Consider the following 22,161-nt stretch of genomic DNA (forward strand, 5'->3'; position numbering starts at 1 on the left):
TACAGTTCTGTTTGACTGTTTCCTATTTAAACAGCTGCAGAGTTCCAGAAGTCCCGTTTTTTTCTTCGGACTGTACCACTCAGCTTGTTTTTAGCGGGGGTGATCTGATCGGAGTTTTAACCCCTGCAACGCCGTCTTTATATATCAGACGACCCTTCCCATCCATTTATATATAAGAGTAAATTTCTTTCTAAGGACACAAAACGACATCAATGACCCACGAGAATTATATTTTACTGAACCAAAATATTTATTCTCCGCCCCCTCCCTGCCCTTCTTGGCTGTCCTGCATTGACGTTGTAGCACCTACACTGTCACTGACTGCTCACTAAAGTCTGCGTGCGTTGGGAGGGGTAAGTTGTCATTTCTTTCGGCTTTCGTTGTTTGTGCTGTTAACCGTTATTTACTTGTTTTAGGTAACGTTTATATTGTGGTTCTCTGTTAGCTGGCTGATATTAGTTTAGGCACACGCGCCGAATCCCGATTTAAGAAGATGGCTGCTTCAAAGAGGTGATGTTCACATTGTGGGCAACGAGACGCCTCAGCTTTAACGTGTTTTGCAGTTTTTTCTCACTTCTGTAAAACCCGCATCTCATATTCAGGGGCTTTCATCTTCAGAGTCAGAGACTTCTCTCTGACGTTCGTTTCTGGGGCATGTTTGGCACCCTGGGATACAGGACAAGGCAAAGAGCAAGCTTTATTTCCAAATCGATGTTATAGACTTCTGTGCAATATAGGGTACATGAATGACGTCAGGTACATTTTTTACGTACTGGGTATATTTGGCCTAGAGTAAATCAATCAACAATTATTCCCCGGAACACCATTCAATCAAAAATGAAATGCATTTATATGGGCACCGCGCAGTGAGGTATACCAGCCATTTGTTACTGTTTTCTGTGTCCGGAAGTGCCGGACTTGAATAAGTTAGAGCTTTCAAGTTTTCGAGGTCCATGCCTGGGCACTTTATCCAGTTTGTGTTTTTGGTAAGCTTTGTGAGACTTGCAGTCCTTATTTTGCAATAGTAGCCTATATAGTTCCAGGATGCCAAGTTAAAATCTGACCTGGATGAGCTACTCGCCCATGAACCCAGGAAACGTGAGAGCGCTAATCATTTATTATTATTTTTTTTAAAGTTTTGTATAGCGCTAGTGAGACCCGTAGGTATCAGAGCGCTTCACATACATATTGTGCAAAGCCAAAGGGCCTTACATTACCTAGAAGGCTGACAGAAAGTAAGCAAACCTCGGATAAAGAATACAGTATGAACAATAAGTAACTGTGCAGCGGAGGGGGAGGGGAAGAAAAAAAGAAAAATAAAGAGATTAGCATAGTCCGTTCACCAACAATCCTTGAATGGGAGTCAACTCGGGGTATTGAGGTCTAGGTTAGTTGACGTTGTTCAGGAAAGTATTTGTTAAGGAGATGGAGTTTGAGGTCTCTTTTGAAACAAGAGAAGGAGGGGTTGCATCTGAGGACTCCCGGGAGAGCGTTCCATATCCTGGGAGCGTTGCTGGAAAAGGATCGGTATTGGGTGGTTTTCTTTTTCATTTTTGGAGGAATGAGAAGGAGTGAGTCGGAGCTTCTCAGTGTTCTGGTTTGACCTGCTCTTACAAGTTTGTTCAGGTAGTTGGGAGCCAGAGAGTGGAGAGTTTTATGTGTGATGCAGGCCAGCTTGTAAATACATCTCCCTTCCATGGGAAGCCATTTGAGGGAGTTGAGAGCTGGAGTGATGTGATCAAATCTTTTTACTCCAGATACAAGTCGAGCGGCCATGTTCAGCACTGCCCTTAGAGGGGCTAGGTGAGCTTTTGGAGTCCCTGTAAGTATGGCGTTCCCGTAGTCGATTTTAGAGAGAACCAGGGATTGAACTACTGTCTTGAGGTTATCATGGGGAAGAAAAGGTTTCAATTTCTTGAGGTGTTTTAGAGAGAAAAGAGCACTTTTAGCAGAGTTTTTGATGTGGGCCTCCATTGACAGGTTCTTGTCCAGGGTAATGCCTAGAGACTTAACTGAGTCGGAGAGAACGAGGAGGCAGTTTAGGGCAACCAGATTCTTGAGCCACTCTTGGATAGGACGATGGTTACTTTTTGGAGAGAATAGGATCAGTTCAGTTTTATCTGGGTTGAGCTTTATTATTGGACTTTATTTTGAAATAGATTTGGGTGTCCTCTGCATAAAGGTGGTAACTCACTCCAGCTTTTTTTAAGATGATTGTGAGGGGCTCCATGAAGAGATTGAAGAGGGACGGGCAGAGGATTGAGCCTTGTGGCACCTCAAGTGTGACTCTTGTCGGCTTCGATAGACAGGATTTGATTTTAATTTGTTGCGAGCGATGCAGGAGGAAAGAGGTGAACCATTTGAGTACAGTACCATTTATGCCGGAGCGCTTCGACAAGGTCTCTAGAAGAGCTGGATGATTAACTGTGTAGAATTCCGCAGATAGGTCAATAAGGATGAGTAGGCAGGCATCACCATCATCTAAGGCTTTGCGAATGTCGTCCGAGACGTTGAGTATGGCTGTTTCAGTGCTACAGCCTTTCCTGAATCCTGATTGAAAGGTGTCAAGGAGGTTGACCTCATCAATGTGTTTATTGAGTTGGTGGAGAACACATGAATCCAATGTTTTTGCAAGGAATGGGAGGTTTGAGATAGTTCTGAGGTTGTTCAGATCACTAGGGTCGGCCCCTGGTTTCTTGAGAATGGGTGTGATTTGTCCTAGCTGAAGGGAGTTTGGGACACAGCCTGAGGTGAGAGAGGCATTAAAGATTTTTGTCCAGAAAGGGAAATGGTGTGGTTGAGTTCTTTTATGATTGTGGAAGGGAGGGGGTCCATTGTGTGGGAGGAAGTTTTTAGATTAGAAATTATCTTGAAGACCTCGTTTTCCGCCAGTGCGCATTGTTTTTTAGCTGGAGGCCTGTCTGATTGTCCTAGTACAGAACTCTTTCTGTGTTGTCGTGGGAAGTAGAAGGGGGGCAGGTAATGAGGAAAGGACTGTTTGCGGTTTGAATGAAGGATTGATCAATTTTCGAGACTTTATTGGTGAAGAAGGTGGCAATTTCTTCACATCGCTCATTTGTGGCTTTGATATCTTGAGAGGGGGTGCCGTTAGTTTGGCTTTTGACAATGCTGAAGAGTTCACTCAGTCTGTTTTTCGCCAGATCTAGTTGGCTGTGGAAAAAGGACGCCTTTTCCCTAAAAAAATGTTTTTTGTATGCCTGCCGAGCAGATCTAAGTTCTGTTAGGTGTAAGGTCGATGGGTTAAGCCTCCAAGCCTTTTCCGTTTGTCTGAGTTGGCGCCGTTCATCGTTTAGCTCCACGTTGAACCAGGGTTTCGATTTGTTTTGCCTCTGTTGTTTGAGTTTGAGTGGAGCGACTTGGTCTAAAACCTCTGTCATTTTTTAGTTGAAGTGTGTAGTGAGGTCATCAGCCGTCCATGATGAGGGGTGGAGTTGGAGATGAGGATGAATCATGGATTCAAGTTCGGATAAAGGGATTTTTTTGATGTTTCTGCTCAAGACTTTAGGTTTGACGTCACAAATAGGTTGGTGGCTGACAGGTGTGTTAATCCTGAACAGAATGAGGTGGTGGTCGGACCAGTCAATGGGAGAAATCTCTCTCAGAGAGACCAGTTCGTTGTTGGTAATGATCGCATCGAGTGTTGCACCTTTGATGTGAGTTGGCTTATTGCAGAGTTGTTTGAGGTTATGTATTTCCAGAAGGTTTGATAGGTTCAGGACAGTGGAGTCTTTTGGGTCGTTCCAGTGGATATTGATGTCACCCAGGAACACGTCTTTGGTATCTGTCAAGGAGAACCGTGTTATTAGGTCTGTTAGTTCTTCGGGAAAAAGAGTACGTTCTCCATGCGGATGGTAGATGGTGTGGAATTTGATGGATGAGGTGCCCTTAATGGTGAGTTCGACACCCAGATATTCAAACGATAGGTATTCTGCAGGTTTGAGATTGGTAATCTGTATTCCAGCTTTGTGGATGAGGGCTAGTCCCCCCCCCCCCCCCCCCCGTTTTGATCGGCCTGTCTTGTCTGACTATGTTGTACCCTGGGGGGGTGAGGATGTCAAGGATGGGGGTAGAGTGGACATTGAGACAGAATTCCGTGAGGGAAGCGATGTCAATATCTTCAGCGAGCAGAGCTTCAGCAATGTCAGTGGCGTGTTGTAATGCTGATCTGCTGTTAAGGAGCATACAAGAGAGAGGGCGGGGAGCCTCGATGATGGGGGGAGTTAGGTGGATAGAGGTGTATTGAGCAGGGGGTCTGGGCCAGTGGACAGTATTAGGGATTCTGTTTGTGCCAATAATAACAGGGATGTGGAAAGAGGAAGACTTCTGTTTGGAAGCGAGGTAAGAGTCATTGATCTCATCTGGTTTCGGTACCGAGAAGGGCTGGCTATCCCAGTTGGGACTAAGCGTCTGACTCGCTGCTGGACTGGGGGGTCGAGGGGTGCTTTGGGGGGGGCATGAAATGTGGATTGAGTGGGGCCAAGGGAGGTGTATTGGGTGGGGTAGGGGCCATGAGAGGTGTATCGAGAGGGGCCGTGGGAGGTGTATTGACTCTCTTTAAAAGGATTTCCATTCCCCTTACAACTCACCTAGCATGACGTCATACCGTAACTTCTCCACTAGTGAGAAGTAAGCAGTGTGAGCACGCGCACATCGATGTGCCTGCTGTCACTGCAGTTCGGAAAAAGCGGACTGTAGTGACAGCAGGCAAAAACAGGGCCTGAAAGAGACCCGTTTTGAGGCCCCCTTTTAAAAAAACTGCTGGTCCTCAGACCCGGTGAAACCCGGCCGACTTAAAGCCCTGGTGTTTATTTATATATATATATATATATATATATATATATATATATATATATATATATATATATTTTTTTTTTTCACCAAAGAATTACTCGCACTCCGCCAGGAATATAATTCTTAATGCAGGTTTATTTTGATGCCTTTACAGCAACAGCTTCACCAACGCGTTTCACAGCATCCGCTGCTTGATCACGGTTACAAACATTGGTCCCTTTTCTGTTTCTCCTTATATACCAGTAATTCACATTAGCCTTATTATGAGGCATTGTTGTACTTGTAGTTACTTATTTAAATTTTTTACATTTTTACCAATCAAGTGACGTACTTTGCTTGCCTATATTTACACACAATTGTTCTGTTTTGCTGACTTTGAATCAGTATGCATGTGCTGTAATTCGGGTGTAATTCCAGTGAAATATGTAATTATATTGAGAACCCCATATTCTCTGTAGCTCAGTGTCTATTGTTTAACATTAGTTGGCGGTGATGTGGACATCGGCACGTTTATATATATATAGGGACTTAGTGCCCTTATTTTATATTAGAAGATATAAGCTCCATTCACATACCAATATTTGCTAATGGGTATACAATTGCTTCTCACTCTATTGTTTCACATATATGTTAGGGACTCAGTGTCCTATAATCCCCCACCCTGTGCACATTGTCATATTCATTTATGTAAGTCCATTTCCAGTCTTTAGCCTTTTACAGGTGCACATGAAGTTCCTCGTCTCCATTGAGACCCCCAGGTATCTTAGTTTTGAAACAAATGATTAACCTTGATTCCATACGCCGTAGCGTCATCAGTCTGTTTCCGCCTCTTTCCTTTATTGGAACTGTGGCCAAGCCACTATATGTCATGTCTTTCCAGGTCTTTTTTTCTTTGTCATGAGTTAGCATGTGTTTTGCCATAGCATAACTCAAATCATGGTTTTCTATAGCTCGGATGTGTTCCAATATCCTTTTCTGGAGAGGGCACATGGTACTCCCGATATATCTTTGTCCACAAAAACACTGCAGCAGATAAACCACATGAGTTGTTTTACAAGTGATTGTACTTTCTATTTTGAAAGTCTTTCCTTTTGGATCCTTTAGTTTAATGAGATTGCGTCCAACTTGACAGGCTTTACATTGACTACATTTAGTAAAGCCATTTCGTTTTTTCTCTAGCCAGTTTTTAGATTTTTTTGTTCTTTCAAAGTGGCTATTGACTAATTTGTCAGATAGAGATGGAGCTTTCCTGTATGTTATTTGTGGGAACTTGCCAATCTCCTTCCCTATATCAGGATCCTTTTCTAGGACATGCCAGTATTTCTGTAGAGCTTTGCGTATTTTGTGACTTTCTTTGGTATAGGTTAGTATCATTCTGATTGGTTCCCTAGTTGTCTCATGTATTTCTTTTTCTTGTTCTTTTTTAGGAATTAATGTTTCAAGTCTGCTTTTTTCTCTTGCTCTTCTCTCACCTTGATCAATATCACGCTGTTTGTATCCTCTTTTCTTGAATCTGATGGCAGTTTCTTTGAATTTTTTGTTCATTTCTTCCTGATTAGAGCAGTTTCTCCTCATTCTTATAAATTCCCCATAGGGTATATTCTTTTTCAAAGATGCTGGATGAAAACTTTGACCATGTAACACGCTGTTCGTGGCAGTTGTTTTCCTGTGGACTGTTGTCTCCAGATGACCATTTTCAACATATATTCTGGTGTCCAAGAATATTATTTCTTTCTTGCTGATGTTGTGAGTAAATCTTAATCCTTCCTCATTTTCATTTAAGATTTTCAAGTACTCCAAGAATTCTTCATTGGAACCATTCCAGATTATGAAAAGATCGTCTATAAAACGCAGCCAGAGAATCACTCTGGCTGTGTATTGGTCGTTTTCCTCTCTCCAAGCTACCATTTTCTCCCACCAACCCATGACCAGGTTGGCGTAGCTTGGAGACAAAGAAACTCCCATTGCTGTTCCACACGATTGGGTGTAATATACCTTGTCAAAAAGAAAGACGTTGTTATTCAGGCACATATTCCACCATTTCCACGATCATTTTACAGTGTTTCAACTGTTCTATAGGTTTTTGTTTTAAGAAGTATTCTGTTGCTTTCAGTCCAAGTTTGTGATTTATTGAGGTGTAGAGAGAGACTACATCGATGGTTACCAGCCGGTATCCTTCCATCCATTCTATGTTCATTAGATGTCTCAAAAAGTCCCCAGTGTCCCTTATGTATGAGGGTAAGGAGGGTACGATGGGGGCTAAAAAATGGTATACATAGTTTGCCACATTCTCATAAAGTGAACCACAGCTCGAAATTATGGGTCTTCCGGGGGGTCTGTTTAGTGTTTTGTGCACTTTCGGGAGAAAATAAAGTGTAGGGGTGATCGGAGTCTGATTATTTAGGAATTGTGCTTCATCTTCACTGAGTAGATTCAGATCTTGCCATTTTTTTAGACGTGTTTCCAGGTCTAATATCATGTTGTTAATTGGATTTTTGTCCAATTTCTTGTAACTTTTAGTGTCACTCAGCTGTCGCATTGCTTCCTTCATATAGTCTTCCTTGTTTTGAAGTACTATATTTCCGCCTTTGTCCGCGGGTTTAATTTCCAAGTTGTTATTTGCCATTAAAGATTCCAAAGCATTGCGTTCCTCGATTGTCAGATTTTCTTTTTTCTTTGTTTTGATGTTACTCAGCTTATCCAGTTCTTCGTCCACCAAATCATAAAATAAATCAATTTTATTACCAGGATGTAGTGTCGGACAAAATCTAGATTGTTTTTTAAAGTCTGTCTTTAAGTGTTTAGAGGTTTCTTGTCCCATTTCTAACAGGATTTGGGTATCTGTGGTTGCCTCGTTACTTGTTTCATGTAACAACTCATGTGCTGTTCTTAAAGCTGGTATATCTTGGATATTCAACGCTTGATTTTCCACATTATCAGTGGTAGTTGATTCTTTTTTTCGTTTTCCTTGTTTCTTGAAGTATTTCGATAATTTTATCTTCCTAACATATTTATAAAGATCAATTTTGGTTTCTACTAGATCCCAATATTTTTCAGGGCAAAATGTCAACCCTTTATTTAGAAGTGTTTCCTCTGCTCGTGTTAACGTATGTTTGGAAAGATTGATTATCAAATAAGGTTCTTTTTCTCCGTCTTCCTCGTCAAGCTCTTCTAAGTGGTTGTTACTCTGTTCCACAGATTGTATCCCTTGTTTCCTCCTTTTACCTCGTCTTGTTTTGCGTTTTGTCCTCCTGGTATTGATGCTCCACTTCCTCTCCCCCGCCCTCTTGAGAAGCCCCTGCCTCGGGCCCTGCCTCTTCCCTTTGGTTGTTGTTGGTCGTAGTACACCAGTTGCATTTCCTCTAAAAAAGACGTTTTTTTTCCTTGTGCTAATAAGTCTTCGGTGTCACTGAAGTCTGTATCAGATTCACTTGGGGTTGTGTTGACAAGTTGATTCAGAGGCATTTTGTTAATTTTTAATTGTTGTCTCAGATTTGTAAAACGTTTTGCAAAGGTTAGGATAGTTCCTGACGCATAGTCGTGTTGGTCCCTCCTATACTTCCTTTCTTTTCTTTCCTCTACTTCTTTTTCATGTTTGTCCAGATTTCCTTCCATTGTTTTACGTAGTTTTTTTGCCTCTTCATCTTTATTAATTTCCTGTATTTTTGCTTCGATTTCTTCCACTTTAATCTTGATTTCATCAATATCTACTTTTGCATATTTTGTTATAATCATCATACTGTTGTAAGAACACTGCATGTTGTTATTCCCCCAATCAATTAGCATATCTGGTCTTGTATCCGGGTGATTTGGGAGAGTAAAAATTCTCAATCCTCTTGGGACCATTTTTTGATCCAGATATTTCTCCATTGTTATAATTTCCCAGCTTTTGGTAATGTCTTTTTTTAGAAGTCTCTCCTACTGTAGGAATAATTGTTTTAAAGTTGTTTCTCCTTTAGTACTCGGGATTTCATCATTAGATTTTTCTGGTTCATTAGATACCACTTTCTGAAACATTGCCTCCCCTCTTTGCACCCGTTTCAGTGCTCTTTCTTCCATTTTAAAGTGCAAGTTTTTCTGTCACTTCTAAACAGAGTAACTGGATATACCAATAAAGCGCTGTTTTTTTGTGTCTGTGAATCAGCCTTCACAAACTATCCCGCTTATTCCTGGTGAGTTCAATTTGTGAGGCAGAAATGCGAAAGTATGATTATTAACACTATCGCTATACAATGCCCCCAATGCTTGCTGCGACTCTAGTGTGAAACAGTTCAGGTTCGGTGCACGATTACGCGTTATGCTCTTACCTCGTATTCAGATATGAGCTCCGCTGTGTCCTTCGTGCCTCCGTTTTCGTTTCCAAGAACGTTTTCAAACACTTTCTGATCGTCCAAGGTTCTGTCTTTCAGTCTGGGATATTTTCCTGTTTGGTTCGAACTCGCGGTTTCTGTACTAGCGCCTAAGCGGTTTCCAATACTTCCGCAGTCCCTCGAAGTATCCCAGCCGTTAGATAGACGACAAGTGAGTCGGGTGCTCCTCGGTATAATTCCAATTAATCACCAAGTTGCTCCGTTACCAAAGGCACACCATTGAACAGCCTGTGCAAGTTCCAGGGACGGGCTTTCCCTGTTAAACAATTTTTCACCAAAGAATTACTCGCACTCCGCCAGGAATATAATTCTTAATGCAGGTTTATTTTGATGCCTTTACAGCAACAGCTTCACCAACGCGTTTCACAGCATCCGCTGCTTGATCACGGTTACAAACATTGGTCCCTTTTCTGTTTCTCCTTATATACCAGTAATTCACATTAGCCTTATTATGAGGCATTGTGGTACTTGTAGTTACTTATTTACATTTTTTACATTTTTACCAATCAAGTGACGTACTTTGCTTGCCTATATTTACACACAATTGTTCTGTTTTGCTGACTTTGAATCAGTATGCATGTGCTGTAATTCGGGTGTAATTCCAGTGAAATATGTAATTATATTGAGAACCCCATATTCTCTGTAGCTCAGTGTCTATTGTTTAACATTAGTTGGCGGTGATGTGGACATCTGCACGTTTATAAATATAGGGACTTAGTGCCCTTATTTTATATTAGAAGATATAAGCTCCATTCACCTGAAAGAGACCCGTTTTGAGGCCCCCTTTTAAAAAACTGCTGGTCCTCAGACCCGGTGAAACCCGGCCGACTTAAAGCCCTGGTGTTTATTTATATATATATATATATATATATATATATATATATATATATATATATATATATATATATATACACACCAAACAATTCCCACCACTTCCGGCTCCCGGCGAAGAAGGAACTCAGACCACCACAGCGATTCAGGCAAGGTATACGTTTATTTGCGTTTCCCACGCAGCCTGCAACGACGCGTTTCGGGCTTCAAGAGCCCTTGATCACATTCAGCAAAAATTACGTCACTTGTACTTTTTATAATTTTTTTTACCTCAGTGTGCACACCCCCTTGTTTGTGTGGACTACAAGTCACGTGATGAATGAACATGAAAGAAAGACTACTAAGTACCTATTGATCTTTCGAAGTTGTGCAAAAGTGCTAACTGCTTAAATGCATTAATAAAATCTTTTTGAAAAATCAAACATTTGATTGAAATCAAAGGCAAGCTTGTACCAATTAATTAAGTTGAACAATATCTGACAGAATTAATCCTTATTTCATATATTTACACTGTTGTCCTTTTATAATATATGTTATAATTCAACCGTGAACACATTTGCCAAGATTTATATTGATTAAATGATGTCTATTATACATTAACAGGCACCTTCGTTCAGACAATCGCTTAGAGTTCACTTGAGTCCTACTTAACTATGAATAGTGCAAAATTATCAGAAAGTGCTGAATACTGTGCAAAGGTGCAGAGACAATAAATATAAAGTGTACATTGTGCAGAATATATCAACATAATCAACAAATCAACAAATTTAATGTTCATAGCAGGTCAATGATATATATATATATATATATATATATATATATACGCATGAATGTTTTTCGTCCAGTCGGATATCAAAACCAATATTACCCATGTCCATAGGACGTATGCAAAATGCCATGAAAGATATGTTTTGTTATCATAGTCAATATAAATTAAGTTAAAAACAATGAAGAGAGTCATAAGAGTAACAAGCATTTGCAATGCAATAGGTCTCGCATTAGGAAAGTTTGAGCTATTGGTATTGTAAATGACAATTTTTTTTATTTATGTGCTGGTTTTGAAAATTGCAAAATTAATAGCTTTGTCATTTACAATGCCAATAGCTTTAACTTTTGCACATGTGATACCTATAGCATTTGTAATGCAACATGTGTTGTATTTACGTGACTTAGATGTATTGATATTACAAATAACAATGGCTTTTACATTTTTTTTAAATAATTAATACTTAAATAAAAGTGATTGTAATTTATAATGGCAATAGCTTAAACTTTTGTAAAAAACTTTATGTGAAGATTATGTTCAGTGTATTTTATTGTGACGAAAATCCAAGAACAGAAGTGAAATATTAACATCTTTTTGTAACATTTGTAATAAAGTTTGAAACATTGAGAGAACATATTTGAACCAGTTGTTGTTGAATGTTTGCACAGATTGATGTTGTGGTGCCCCTGAGTGATGCTGTGGTGATGCGATAGATAGAGTGAGTGTGATAGATAGAGGGAGGGAGGGCGATAGATAGATAGAGGGAGGGCGATAGATAGATAGAGGGAGGGCGATAGATCGATAGAGGGAGGGCGATAGATCGATAGAGGGAGGGAGATAGAGTTAGTTAGGGTGATAGATAGATAGAGTGAGGGCGATAGACAGACAGACAGACAGAGTGAGGGCGACAGACAGAGTGAGGGCGACAGACAGAGTGAGGGCGACAGACAGAGTGAGGGCGACAGACAGAGTGAGGGCGACAGACAGAGTGAGGGCGACAGACAGAGTGAGGGCGACAGACAGAGTGAGGGCGACAGACAGAGTGAGGGCGACAGACAGAGTGAGGGCGACAGACAGAGTGAGGGCGACAGACAGAGTGAGGGCGACAGACAGAGTGAGGGCGACAGACAGAGTGAGGGCGACAGACAGAGTGAGGGCGACAGATAGAGTGAGGGCGACAGATAGAGTGAGGGCGACAGATAGATAGATAGATAGAGTGAAGGCGAATAATTTTTATGTAAAGCATTTTTGTATAACCATTAGTCTGAACTCACATGAAGGCCTGCATGCACATTAGTGTACACATAAAACACCTAAGATACCAGAAACTGCAGATCTGTAAAAGCTGTAAACTGTAATGCTCTCATTCACTTCAACGTCTGTACTGGTTCATAAGCAACTCCTTGTTACCCGTTATTATTAAACACCTAAGGTGTTCAATAATATAACAATCATCATGAGTGTTAGCACACCAGTACTTGTATGCTACGTTTTAAAACGGAGGCTCCATTTTGTTGCCTGTTACAGATTGTAGTATTTGCCATTTCCTCATTTGAGAATTGGTGAGAGCATGCCTCCGCCATTTCTGTGCCTAATGTGGGTAGCTACTTTGTGGGAGTTAACAAGCACTTCACAGCTTATTCCCGAAGGTCACAGGATGGTTGCTAAATGGAGCACTATTGCTGAGAATAATGTGCTAAATGTTCCAAAGGTATTGACATCTACCGAAATTCCTGCAGAAATACAAATATTATATGAACGTCAGCAGTCAACAGGAGGTAAAAAGGCAACTATTTACAAAACAAAGAACTGAATCCAAGACTGGAGCGAAATGTTGTTAAAAAGCAACCCTCTCGCCACTCCACCAAAACCAAGAGCCCGCTCTCGAGAAGTACTTTGAGAGTATGACAATTTGTAGGACTTCTGAAACTGATTTCTTACCATTAAAAACACGTTTCTGTAAAATATTTAAAGGAACATTTATGTTTGGTTCGAAAAGATACTGCCGAAGGGCAGGAATTATACAAGAGCAATAATGTCTGACTTATTGCCACAGACGTACGGAGGCCACTGTGGTTGTGGAGTGTCCTTTAAACCTCGCTGGTGGATGAAAGAATGTGCTGCAATAACAGTTTGAAAACACAGTAACAAAAGCCCGACCAAAGTTAATGTCGGTGTCTAAATGCAGCATTACTGAGACACTTCCTTTCCATTAAATCATCACTAATGTCTCCCTGGTTCCATGATTTATTTGAAGTAGATATTCGGCTTTATAAATTCATAAATAAGATGGTCTTTTAATTTCACAGTTACTAATCTGGAAACCAGTTTATGGTGTGACTAATTACTGTACCACAAAGCTGCTCTGTTGATCCTAGCAGGAAAGACTCCACTGGATGACAAAAAGATAAATGTCTTTGAGGAACGCAACAATTTATACATAGCGTTGCTGGTAAATTTCACATTTTAATAACTGTTGCGCTCATCTGTAGTCAGCGTACTGATAGAGAGAGCAGGGAGGCTGCAGGCTCAACAGGTAACACAAACCGAGAGTACCGAGCCGGAGAGAGCGAGAGGGAAACAGGCAGTTCCAGGGACACAGGGGCAGAAGACACAGAAATTCACCGAAGGTAGGGACGGGAGACAGTTAAAATCAATCGTACCAGGGGCAGTAGACAAGAGAAGCGGATCAGTCAATAGATAACACAGTGCTGGGGAAACTGGGACAAAAGATGTGGGTGCTGACTGGAGGAGAGGGCAGGTGATACAGACACTAAAAACAGAACGTGCCATGGGGACAGAGACAGGAACTGGCTGGTTGGGGGCAGGAGATATGTACAACAGGCAGTGCCAGGGGAACAGGAACCGGAAACCCGAGGGACGAACTGGAAGAGGAGACATGAAGTGGGTAAAACCGACGGTGCAAAGGGTACCGGGGCAAGAGACATGGGGGCTGAGTGGAGGAGGGACATGGGATAAAGAAAAGAAAACAAGCACTGAGGCGAAGAAAAAATACATTTAGGGCTAAAGTCCCACTTACAAACATATGAAATATATTGCTCTGCCTGTGTGGTGTGTTCCTGTGAGCCCACTGTAATCTATTGTGACTCACTGTCATAAAAAGCATGGACAGACTCACCGAGAAGACGGAAGCTCCGGACTGCTTGCAGACGACTGGCTGTCGTGTGATTTTACAGCCCCGGCTGGTGGTTTCGGGTTCATTATTTTAGCTGCTCACAGGGTGCGTGGCTCTTCCTGGATCTGTGGTCGTGAAAAATAACTCTCAGAGCTGGCTCCAATCCTAGCGCGGCTTGGTGGTGACGTCGATGGACTCTGGGCCTGGTGAAGGCAATTTAAGTGCTCTTGCGTCTCCCAGGGCAGCGGAGGTTGTTTAATCCGCATGTAAAGTGCATGGAAAGTGCATGTCAAACAGGGGCATCAAAGGAAGCAGAGGACAGCTGGGCATAGCAACACAACCCGAGCCCCTTACAGTAAAGACCGACCCCAGAGAACAAATTGGAGAGAGCTCGGCAAGGTGAAAAGGTCCGGCTGTGAGATGAGCTCTGTGTTGGGGGATGGGGAGGAGCGTTAAAGCGCGCGCTCTAGAACAGCGATGCGAGGAATGCAAGTGAATGCCTGCAAATTACTGACAAGCCTTTCACCGTAACACGGCGGGCAGGGGAGGGGGCGGAGAGGGGAGAGGTGCGAGGTGCGACACGGCAGGCAGGCAGGGGAGGAGAGTAGGAGGAGGAGGGGGGAGGAGAGTAGGGGAGGCACGGCCTAGCAAGTAGTGAGGGGGCGGAGCTGGGGGAGGCTGTGAGAGAGAGTAGGCAAGGCAGGCGGCTGGGGGCATGTGCACGCGCATTTAAGCTCAATGCGCATGCGCATTGAGCTTAAATTTCTCGTGCACTGCAAGGAATCGCCACGATTCCTTGCAGTGTGGATAAAGAGCGGATAAGTGCCAATACTCTCGCCTTGCTCGATGCGCATGCGCATCGACAGGCGAGACCTAAAAATGGCAAAAATGGCAGAACTGCTATGTGGATCTGTGGGCTACAGGTAAAGTGCAAATGCAATGTTTCTGTCACAAGCATCAATACATACATATAAGAATACTATTTACAAGTATGTATACATATCCTCCGAGTTATTCAGACCCCTTGGCCACTTGCTATCTAGTTCTAAGATAAACTTAGTCTCCAGCTGCCTTAGTTTCTTTTCTCTGTTGCCGCCCCTTTTGCATTTTGAAACTGCGGCAATGACAAAATAGGAGAGGCAATTGATGTCTTTATGAATATATATATGTGTTTGTGTGTGCAGGGTTTAAAGTGGGATGAAAAAAGTGGTGGGTCTCGCACAGGGGCGTGGCCAATATAATTAAGGGTGTGGCATAAAAACTCGTAAGCTAAAAATCTGTGCTTAGCACAGTACGCCGCCCGACTTGTATTTAGGTGCTTCTGTCATTGCATCATACCTACAACAAGTCAGGACTATTGGCTTTGTCAACGGTTGTTAGTTGCATAAAATAAATAAGCAGCAACTATGGCTTGTATATAATATTGAAAAAGCTTCCACTGAAAGCCCTGGTGACATCACAACAATGTGGCTGCTCCCGAGTTTCAAAAAGAGAAGGGAAATCCAGAGAGAAAATGACTATCTTTAAAGGATTTCCCTTTCCCTACAACGCTCACCTGGCATGACCTCACACTGTAACTCCTCCACTGGTGAGAAGTGAAGCAGAGTGATCAGGCGCACATCCATGTGCCTGCTGTCACTGCAGTCCGTAAAAAAACGGACTGCCTGTGCCAGGACACAAAACAGAGCCCAATAGAGACCCATTTCGAGGCCCCCTTTAAAAAAATGCAGGTGATCAGCACCGGTGAGACCCGGCCCACTTAAAGCTCTGTGTGTGTGTGTGTATATATATATATATATATATATATATATATATATATATATATATATATGATCAAGGCTTCGTTAAGCCGAAACGTGTCATGGCGGATTGGTGTTGGGCTAAGAAATAAATAATTCGCACCATTTTCTGGGTCTCGCTTCGTCTGTTTGGCTGAGTTGCTGATTTTGGACGTCTACATACTGTATATATATATATATATATATATATATATATATATATATATATATATATTTGTAGTTTTAGCCTTGTTTATTCGTGGTTGTCGGAATATCTTTATTAGAAACCTTATTACGCTTTATATATACCACTGCATGTGAACATCTTTGGCTTGTAGAATATGGGTGGTTGACTGAGTGGGGAGGCGGATGCCAAAGGACAGCAAAGATTTGGAACTATAAAAATATTGAACGAGGAGGGGGCGTAGATCTTCAGGAGTTTGTAGTAGAAGGTGCCTAGGTTTATTGAAAGACCTCTGCTCACACAAACAGAATCAAAGTAAGTGATCCTTGCTTATATAATAGGCGAAGAGCCCTGCCCTCTGGACAGCCCTCAAAAAGTAAGTGAACATGCATTCAAGAAGTGAGTGAAGCTTTACACTGTAAAGTCCTTCACTGATCAATGAGGGAATTTGGTTATAAGTGAAAGTACAATAATAATTGCAGTAGCAGTACCAAACACATGTTTGCCATTTTGAGCAGTCATTTTATGAAGCAACATTCAATAGCATGTCACTGTCAGGTATTATATTGTACTATTTCTGTAACAGTCCTTCAATAGCTCTTTCTTGAATGACATGGTACGTAATTCCTACATCTGTAATGCATGGATGGTCGAAGTGTTTTGGTAGGTCATCTATTAGTATTGAATTTTAGTGTCATTTGAGAACCAGAGAGTGTGCTCCAGAGTTGGATCAGCGAAATGTAAGCACAGCATACAGTTGTAGGCAGAAGAGTGTGGTGATGGGATCGCAAGCAGCATATACAAATCAGTCAGTACTTGCTGGAGGGGATTCAGTCTCTGGAAAAAGGCAAGTCATTATTCCTCTGATAAGTAATGTAGAAGTGGACAGAGTGCATTAGCAGTGGTTTCTTCAAACTGTGTGGAACACAATTACAGCTTAATTGTTGAACCAAACTATTATCAGTTTTTTGTGCTACTAGGCACAGTAATGGCAGAGAGCAAGCTCAAATCGTGGTGGTTGAGGTTGTCATTTCACCTCTCAATCCTGCATACTCTCCTAAATCCCAGAGTCTCACTCTTTTGTCCGTCTCATCATTGACTTTTCCCTTGTGTCCTACATGCCCACTTTACTGGCCTCATACTGGTCATTGTTGCCTCAGTCCTACCTCTCCCTGCTGGCACGTTTCTCTTGGATAACTTTTCATCTGACTCACAGGTTGGATGACTTTATCAAGTATGCATTTTCCATGCAGCCTTTACCAGAAAGATGTCTTTACCAGGCATGCCTTTACAGCACATGCCATTACTATGCACGGTGAGTACATATAAGGTAAATATATATTTAAAAAAAATCCTACTGGCAATTGCCAGTCGGTAGTTATAGTGAGGATGTCGTTTCCATAGGACAAACAAGTAATGGGATAGCCAATAGGTCTTGCTTTTGGGACCTTATAAGTATTTAGTTATGCAGCACAATATCCTCGGTGCAACAACATTAACTGTTGGTTGGCTAAACAGTTATAAGGTCCCAAAGGCGAGACCTATTGGCTATGCCAATGCCCTGGTCTTGTGTTCACATGGGGTGGGAGGAAGCTGACATGGGGTGCAGGGTGGAGTCTTTTGTTCCCATGGGGTGGGGAGAGGTGGGAGAAAGCCAACATGAGGTGCAGGGCCGAGTGTTGTGTTTCCATGGGGTGGTGATAGGTGGGAGGAAGCAGACATGGGGTGCAGGGTCTAGTCTTGTTTTCACATGGGGATGGGGAGAGGTGGGAGGAAGCCGACATAGGGTGCAGGGTGCAGTATTGTGTTCACATGGGGTGGGAGGAAGCCGACATGGGGTGCAGGGTCTTGTTCACATGCAAGGTTATAAAGAAGAGCTTCGACACTGGAGCAGAGTTGCTCAGCAGAGCAACAGATGAGGTGCTGCCCCCTCCTGCCAGGGCTGTGAAACTGTGGCCGTCCGGTGACTGTGATGTGGGATAAGACTCCTGGGAGAGGTGCTAATAGGTAATCGAAGGGTGTGGGGGGGGCGGAGCCATGAGGTCACGTATGTAGATATTCGGCAGTATAAACTTGGCTCGCAAGCATTTTTGTTTTGTGAGCCTTTCGTTCCTTCACTTCACATAAAACGTCTCCATAAATGGAAGCCTTGCAGCCGTCGAAGTGCACACTATGTAAATATTACCACTACGGACAAGAGGGATGGCTGGCCAGCAGCTGACAGCAGGCGCAGGCACTGGAGTGCACGAGCGCAGGCACTGGAGTGTCCGAGCGTAGGCCCTGGAGGGAATGAGCGCAGGCCCTGGAGGGAATGAGCGCAGGCACTGGAGTGCATGAGCGCAGGCATTGGAGTGAACAAGCACAGACACTGGGGTGCATGAGCGCAGGCACTGGAGTGAACGAGGACAGGCACTGAAGTGAATGAGCGCCGGCACTGGAGTGAATGAGCGCCGGCACTGGAGGGAATGAGCGCCGGCACTGGAGGGAATGAGCGCAAGCACTGGAGTGAATGAGGACAGGCACTGGAGTGAATGAGGACAGGCACTGGAGTGAATGAGCGAATGGGAGTTTATAAGGCGATAAATTATACTAAATAGGGTGCCCTGGTGCTGTCAGATTCAGGGAGATAGCTTAGAGGGAGCTCACATAGGACTATCAGCCATTTCTTGAGTTTTTTTTGCAGATATCGAGGTACACATTTTCAGAACACATGGGTGAAGAGAGCATGTTCCAATCTTTGACGGCCAGAAGGTTCAATAACAAGCCCCGGGTTGGGTGGGAGAGGTAATACAATGCCTGTAAGTGAGCCGCGAACATGATATGCATGGCAGCACGCTCTGCAAATGCACCTTGGAGGGTGCAAACAGGAGGATGCGATGGAAGCGTCTGCAGGAGGCACCATCATTTGGTTTCTGCGCAGAAAGAAAGGAGGAGAAAAGAAGATGGGAAGGAGTAAGGAACAGAGGAAGGCTAATGAAGGGAGACAGGAGTAATGCAGTGCTTAATTGTGAGATTGGGCGTCAAAGTGAAAATGATTGCGATCGCAGGCTGTAGTGCCCGCAATCGATGCACTTAATGAGAGATGACTAGACAGGAAAGTCAAATGGCGCCTGTGCGCGTAACCGCACCCTCGAGACCAGACAAAAAGCTGTGGCCGACTTTTTAAAGCCCCACTCACTAAATGTCTTCGCCAGAGCTGTGCATGCGCTGGCTCAGACGAGACCTAAAAAGCATTAAAAAAAAGTTTGTGCAATCCAGCTGAAAATGTAAAAAAAGAAAAAGCGTGGACTTCCGCGCTTTGTTCCGAATCAGCCCCCAAATGGGCCAGGTTCCGGAGTCATTGTATAAATTAAGGAGGGGGCGTTTTTCCAGAGTGGGGGAGAAAGAGGGCACTTCTCAGCAAACCCACTGTGTGGAACTTGCTGGAGGTAACAGGAGGGGTAGTTGGCCCCCAAGGGCATTCTTGGGGGCCAACTACCCCTCGTGTTACCTCCAGTAAGTCCCACACAGCAGGATTGCTATGAAGTTGTCAGAGGCCATGCCCCCTTTCTCCACCACTCTGCAAACGGGCCTCCCGGTGCACTATGTGTTGGGGGATAAAGTCCCCTTGGCTCCAGAGGGACATTGGGGGCCATTAAGCCCTCCTGGTGCCTCCTGTAAGTCCTACACAGCGGAATTCCTGAGAGCTGATTGGAGGCCCTGCCCCCATTTTCCACCACTCTGCAAACGTGGCTGTTAGTTAAAAAAAAAAACTTTGAAATTCACAAAAAAAACCAAAGGTACAGGGATTTTACAGTTAGGAATTATCATTTTAATACCATAGGTTACAGGGACGTTATAGTTAGCAAATACAATTAAAAAAAACTTTAGATATTCACTATAAAAACATAGGTTACAAGGACTTTATAGTTATGCTCATATTTTACTCATACAAAACCACTGAAATTCAGCCATTATAGTTACCTGAGTTAACTATAAGTCACGCCCCTGCAATGCATTGCTTATGACCTCACATATTACATCACTTATTACATGGTCAGTGACATCACTGATAACATCAGTGATGACATCAGCGATGACATCTGCCACAGCATCTCTGACCCACTCACTCACCCCCTTTAGAATCTTTTATACACCCACTCCACTCCCAAACAACCATTCACAAACCCATTCACAGATCCATACCAGTACATACACACCGACTCACTGATTCATAGATCTATACAAACATCCACTCGCTCACCCAAACTGCCACTCATACATCCACTTACTCACTAATACAGCCATTGACATATCCACACACTGAGTGAGTCAGCCATAGAACTACTCACACACCTAGATACTCACCCATACAGTCAATTACACAGCCACTTACTCATCCAAACAGTTACACACACTTACTCATACAAATAGTAACACATACTCACTTATACTGTCACTGACAGAAGCATGCACCCATCCATATAGCCAATCGCACATTCACTCACTCATGCATACAGTCATTCATATACCCTGTCACTCACCAATACTGCCTTTCACATACCCAGTTACTCACCCATACTGACACATGCACTCAATCACCGACACAGCCAGACACTCACTCACCCATTCAACTTCTCACACATGCACACAGTACCCCATACAGCCACTGACTTACCCACTCACTCATCCATACAGGCAGTCACACACCACCTCACCCACACACACAGTAACTCAGACAACCATAGAGGTAGTCAGACAACCAATCAATCACCAATATAGCCATTCATATACCCAATAACACACTCATGCACCCACTTACACATCAACTGCCAGACACATACATTAACACAACCAGTCACTCACCTATACATTCACTGAGACACCAAATCACTCACTTATGCACTCAGTCACGCACCCACTCAGTCATTCATACAGTCACTCATACACCCACTGATTTACTAATACACCTTGGTATATATATTTAACACTCATAAACATTTTAAAAACACTCCCAGTCACTGGATGAAGCCATCACTGATGTCATTTGAGATGTCATCAGTGATGTCACTGACCATGTAATATGTGAGGTCATAAGCAGTGCATTGCGGGGGGGGGGGAGTTAACTAGGATAACTATAACTGCTGGATTTGTCTGGTTTTGAATGAGTAAAATCTGACCCTAACTATAATGTCCCTGTAACCTTTCTTTATTTCAGTGTATTTTAGGCCTGGGTGAAGCACTACCCTACGCTTGCGTAGTTTGCGAAACTCCTCACTACGCAAACTTCACGTAGCACAGTGCGAACACGCATAGCATAGTGCAGCGGTCACTTTTTGCTTGCTCGTGGTCCTCAGCGTCAAGTTGGCGACCGCGAGCAAGCAAAATTACTTCCTGGCAAGACTTTTTCCTCGTTCGCGATCAGCAACATCAAGTTGCCGATCACAAGCGTGGAAAATAAACCTCCCGGCAAGATTCTCAACGCTGGGAGGTCAGGTTTCTCATTGCGAGTGGTCGCGTATGCTCGCGATGAGAAACTACAAGTCCGCGTTGAGAAAGCTGCCGCTCGAGTATAAATCTCCTTGAGCGACAGAAAACTACAGCTCGCAGACATCCCGGCAAGACTTTTTCCTCGTACGTGAGCAGAAACATCAAGTTGCCGATCGCGAGCGTGGAAAATAAACCTCCCGGCAAGATTCTCAATGCCGGGAGGTCAGGTTTCTCATTGCGAGTGGTCGAGTATGCTCGCGACCGCTCGCGATAAGAAACTAGCAGTTCGCGTTGAGAACACTGCCGCTCGAGTACAAATCTACTCGAGCGGCAGAAAACGACCGCTTGCACTGTGCAAGATGCCATTTGCAATGATTGCACAGTGCGGACAAGCATCCGCCACTGTGCAATCATTGCAAACCGCATTTCCTACCGCACTATGCAGTTCGCGTAGTGCTACGCATAGCTCGCATAGTGCGAAGTGCACTTCGCGTAGCTATGCGTAGTGCTACTACGCGTACTATGCCCAGGGTTAATCTGCATGGTGAAGGGTCTGCGGTTAAGGCATCTGCATGGTGTAAAGTTTTTTTTTAGGTTCACCTCCTCACTGCAATGCCCCATCTCTCTACTGGTATATAGTTGTCCCTTCCTTTAGTGCCTGTTTTCAGTGTGCTCCAGTGATGGAAGGTACATTGTGCTTTCCTTTGTTCTGCGTTAAAAAAACTACTACCTGAAAGCAGTTTGATCGCATCTTTTATGGTACCACTCTGGGAGGGTGGGCTCTTACATAATTTACTTGCAAGGTATGGATGCTT

General features: G+C 43.3%; 1 protein-coding gene across 1 annotated transcript in view; it reads left to right on the top strand.

Moving 5' to 3' along the window:
- Positions 1–279: 279 nt before the first annotated feature.
- SELENON (selenoprotein N) overlaps positions 280–22,161 on the top strand; it is a 33,954-nt gene continuing 12,072 nt past the window's right edge. Inside the window, exon 1 of the mRNA XM_078665286.1 lies at positions 280–353. The gene's annotated coding sequence lies outside the window, so the exon portion shown is untranslated. The remainder of the gene's footprint in view (positions 354–22,161) is intronic.

Source organism: Lissotriton helveticus, chromosome 10 (assembly GCF_964261635.1).
Source record: "Lissotriton helveticus chromosome 10, aLisHel1.1, whole genome shotgun sequence".
NCBI lineage: Eukaryota > Metazoa > Chordata > Amphibia > Caudata > Salamandridae > Lissotriton > Lissotriton helveticus.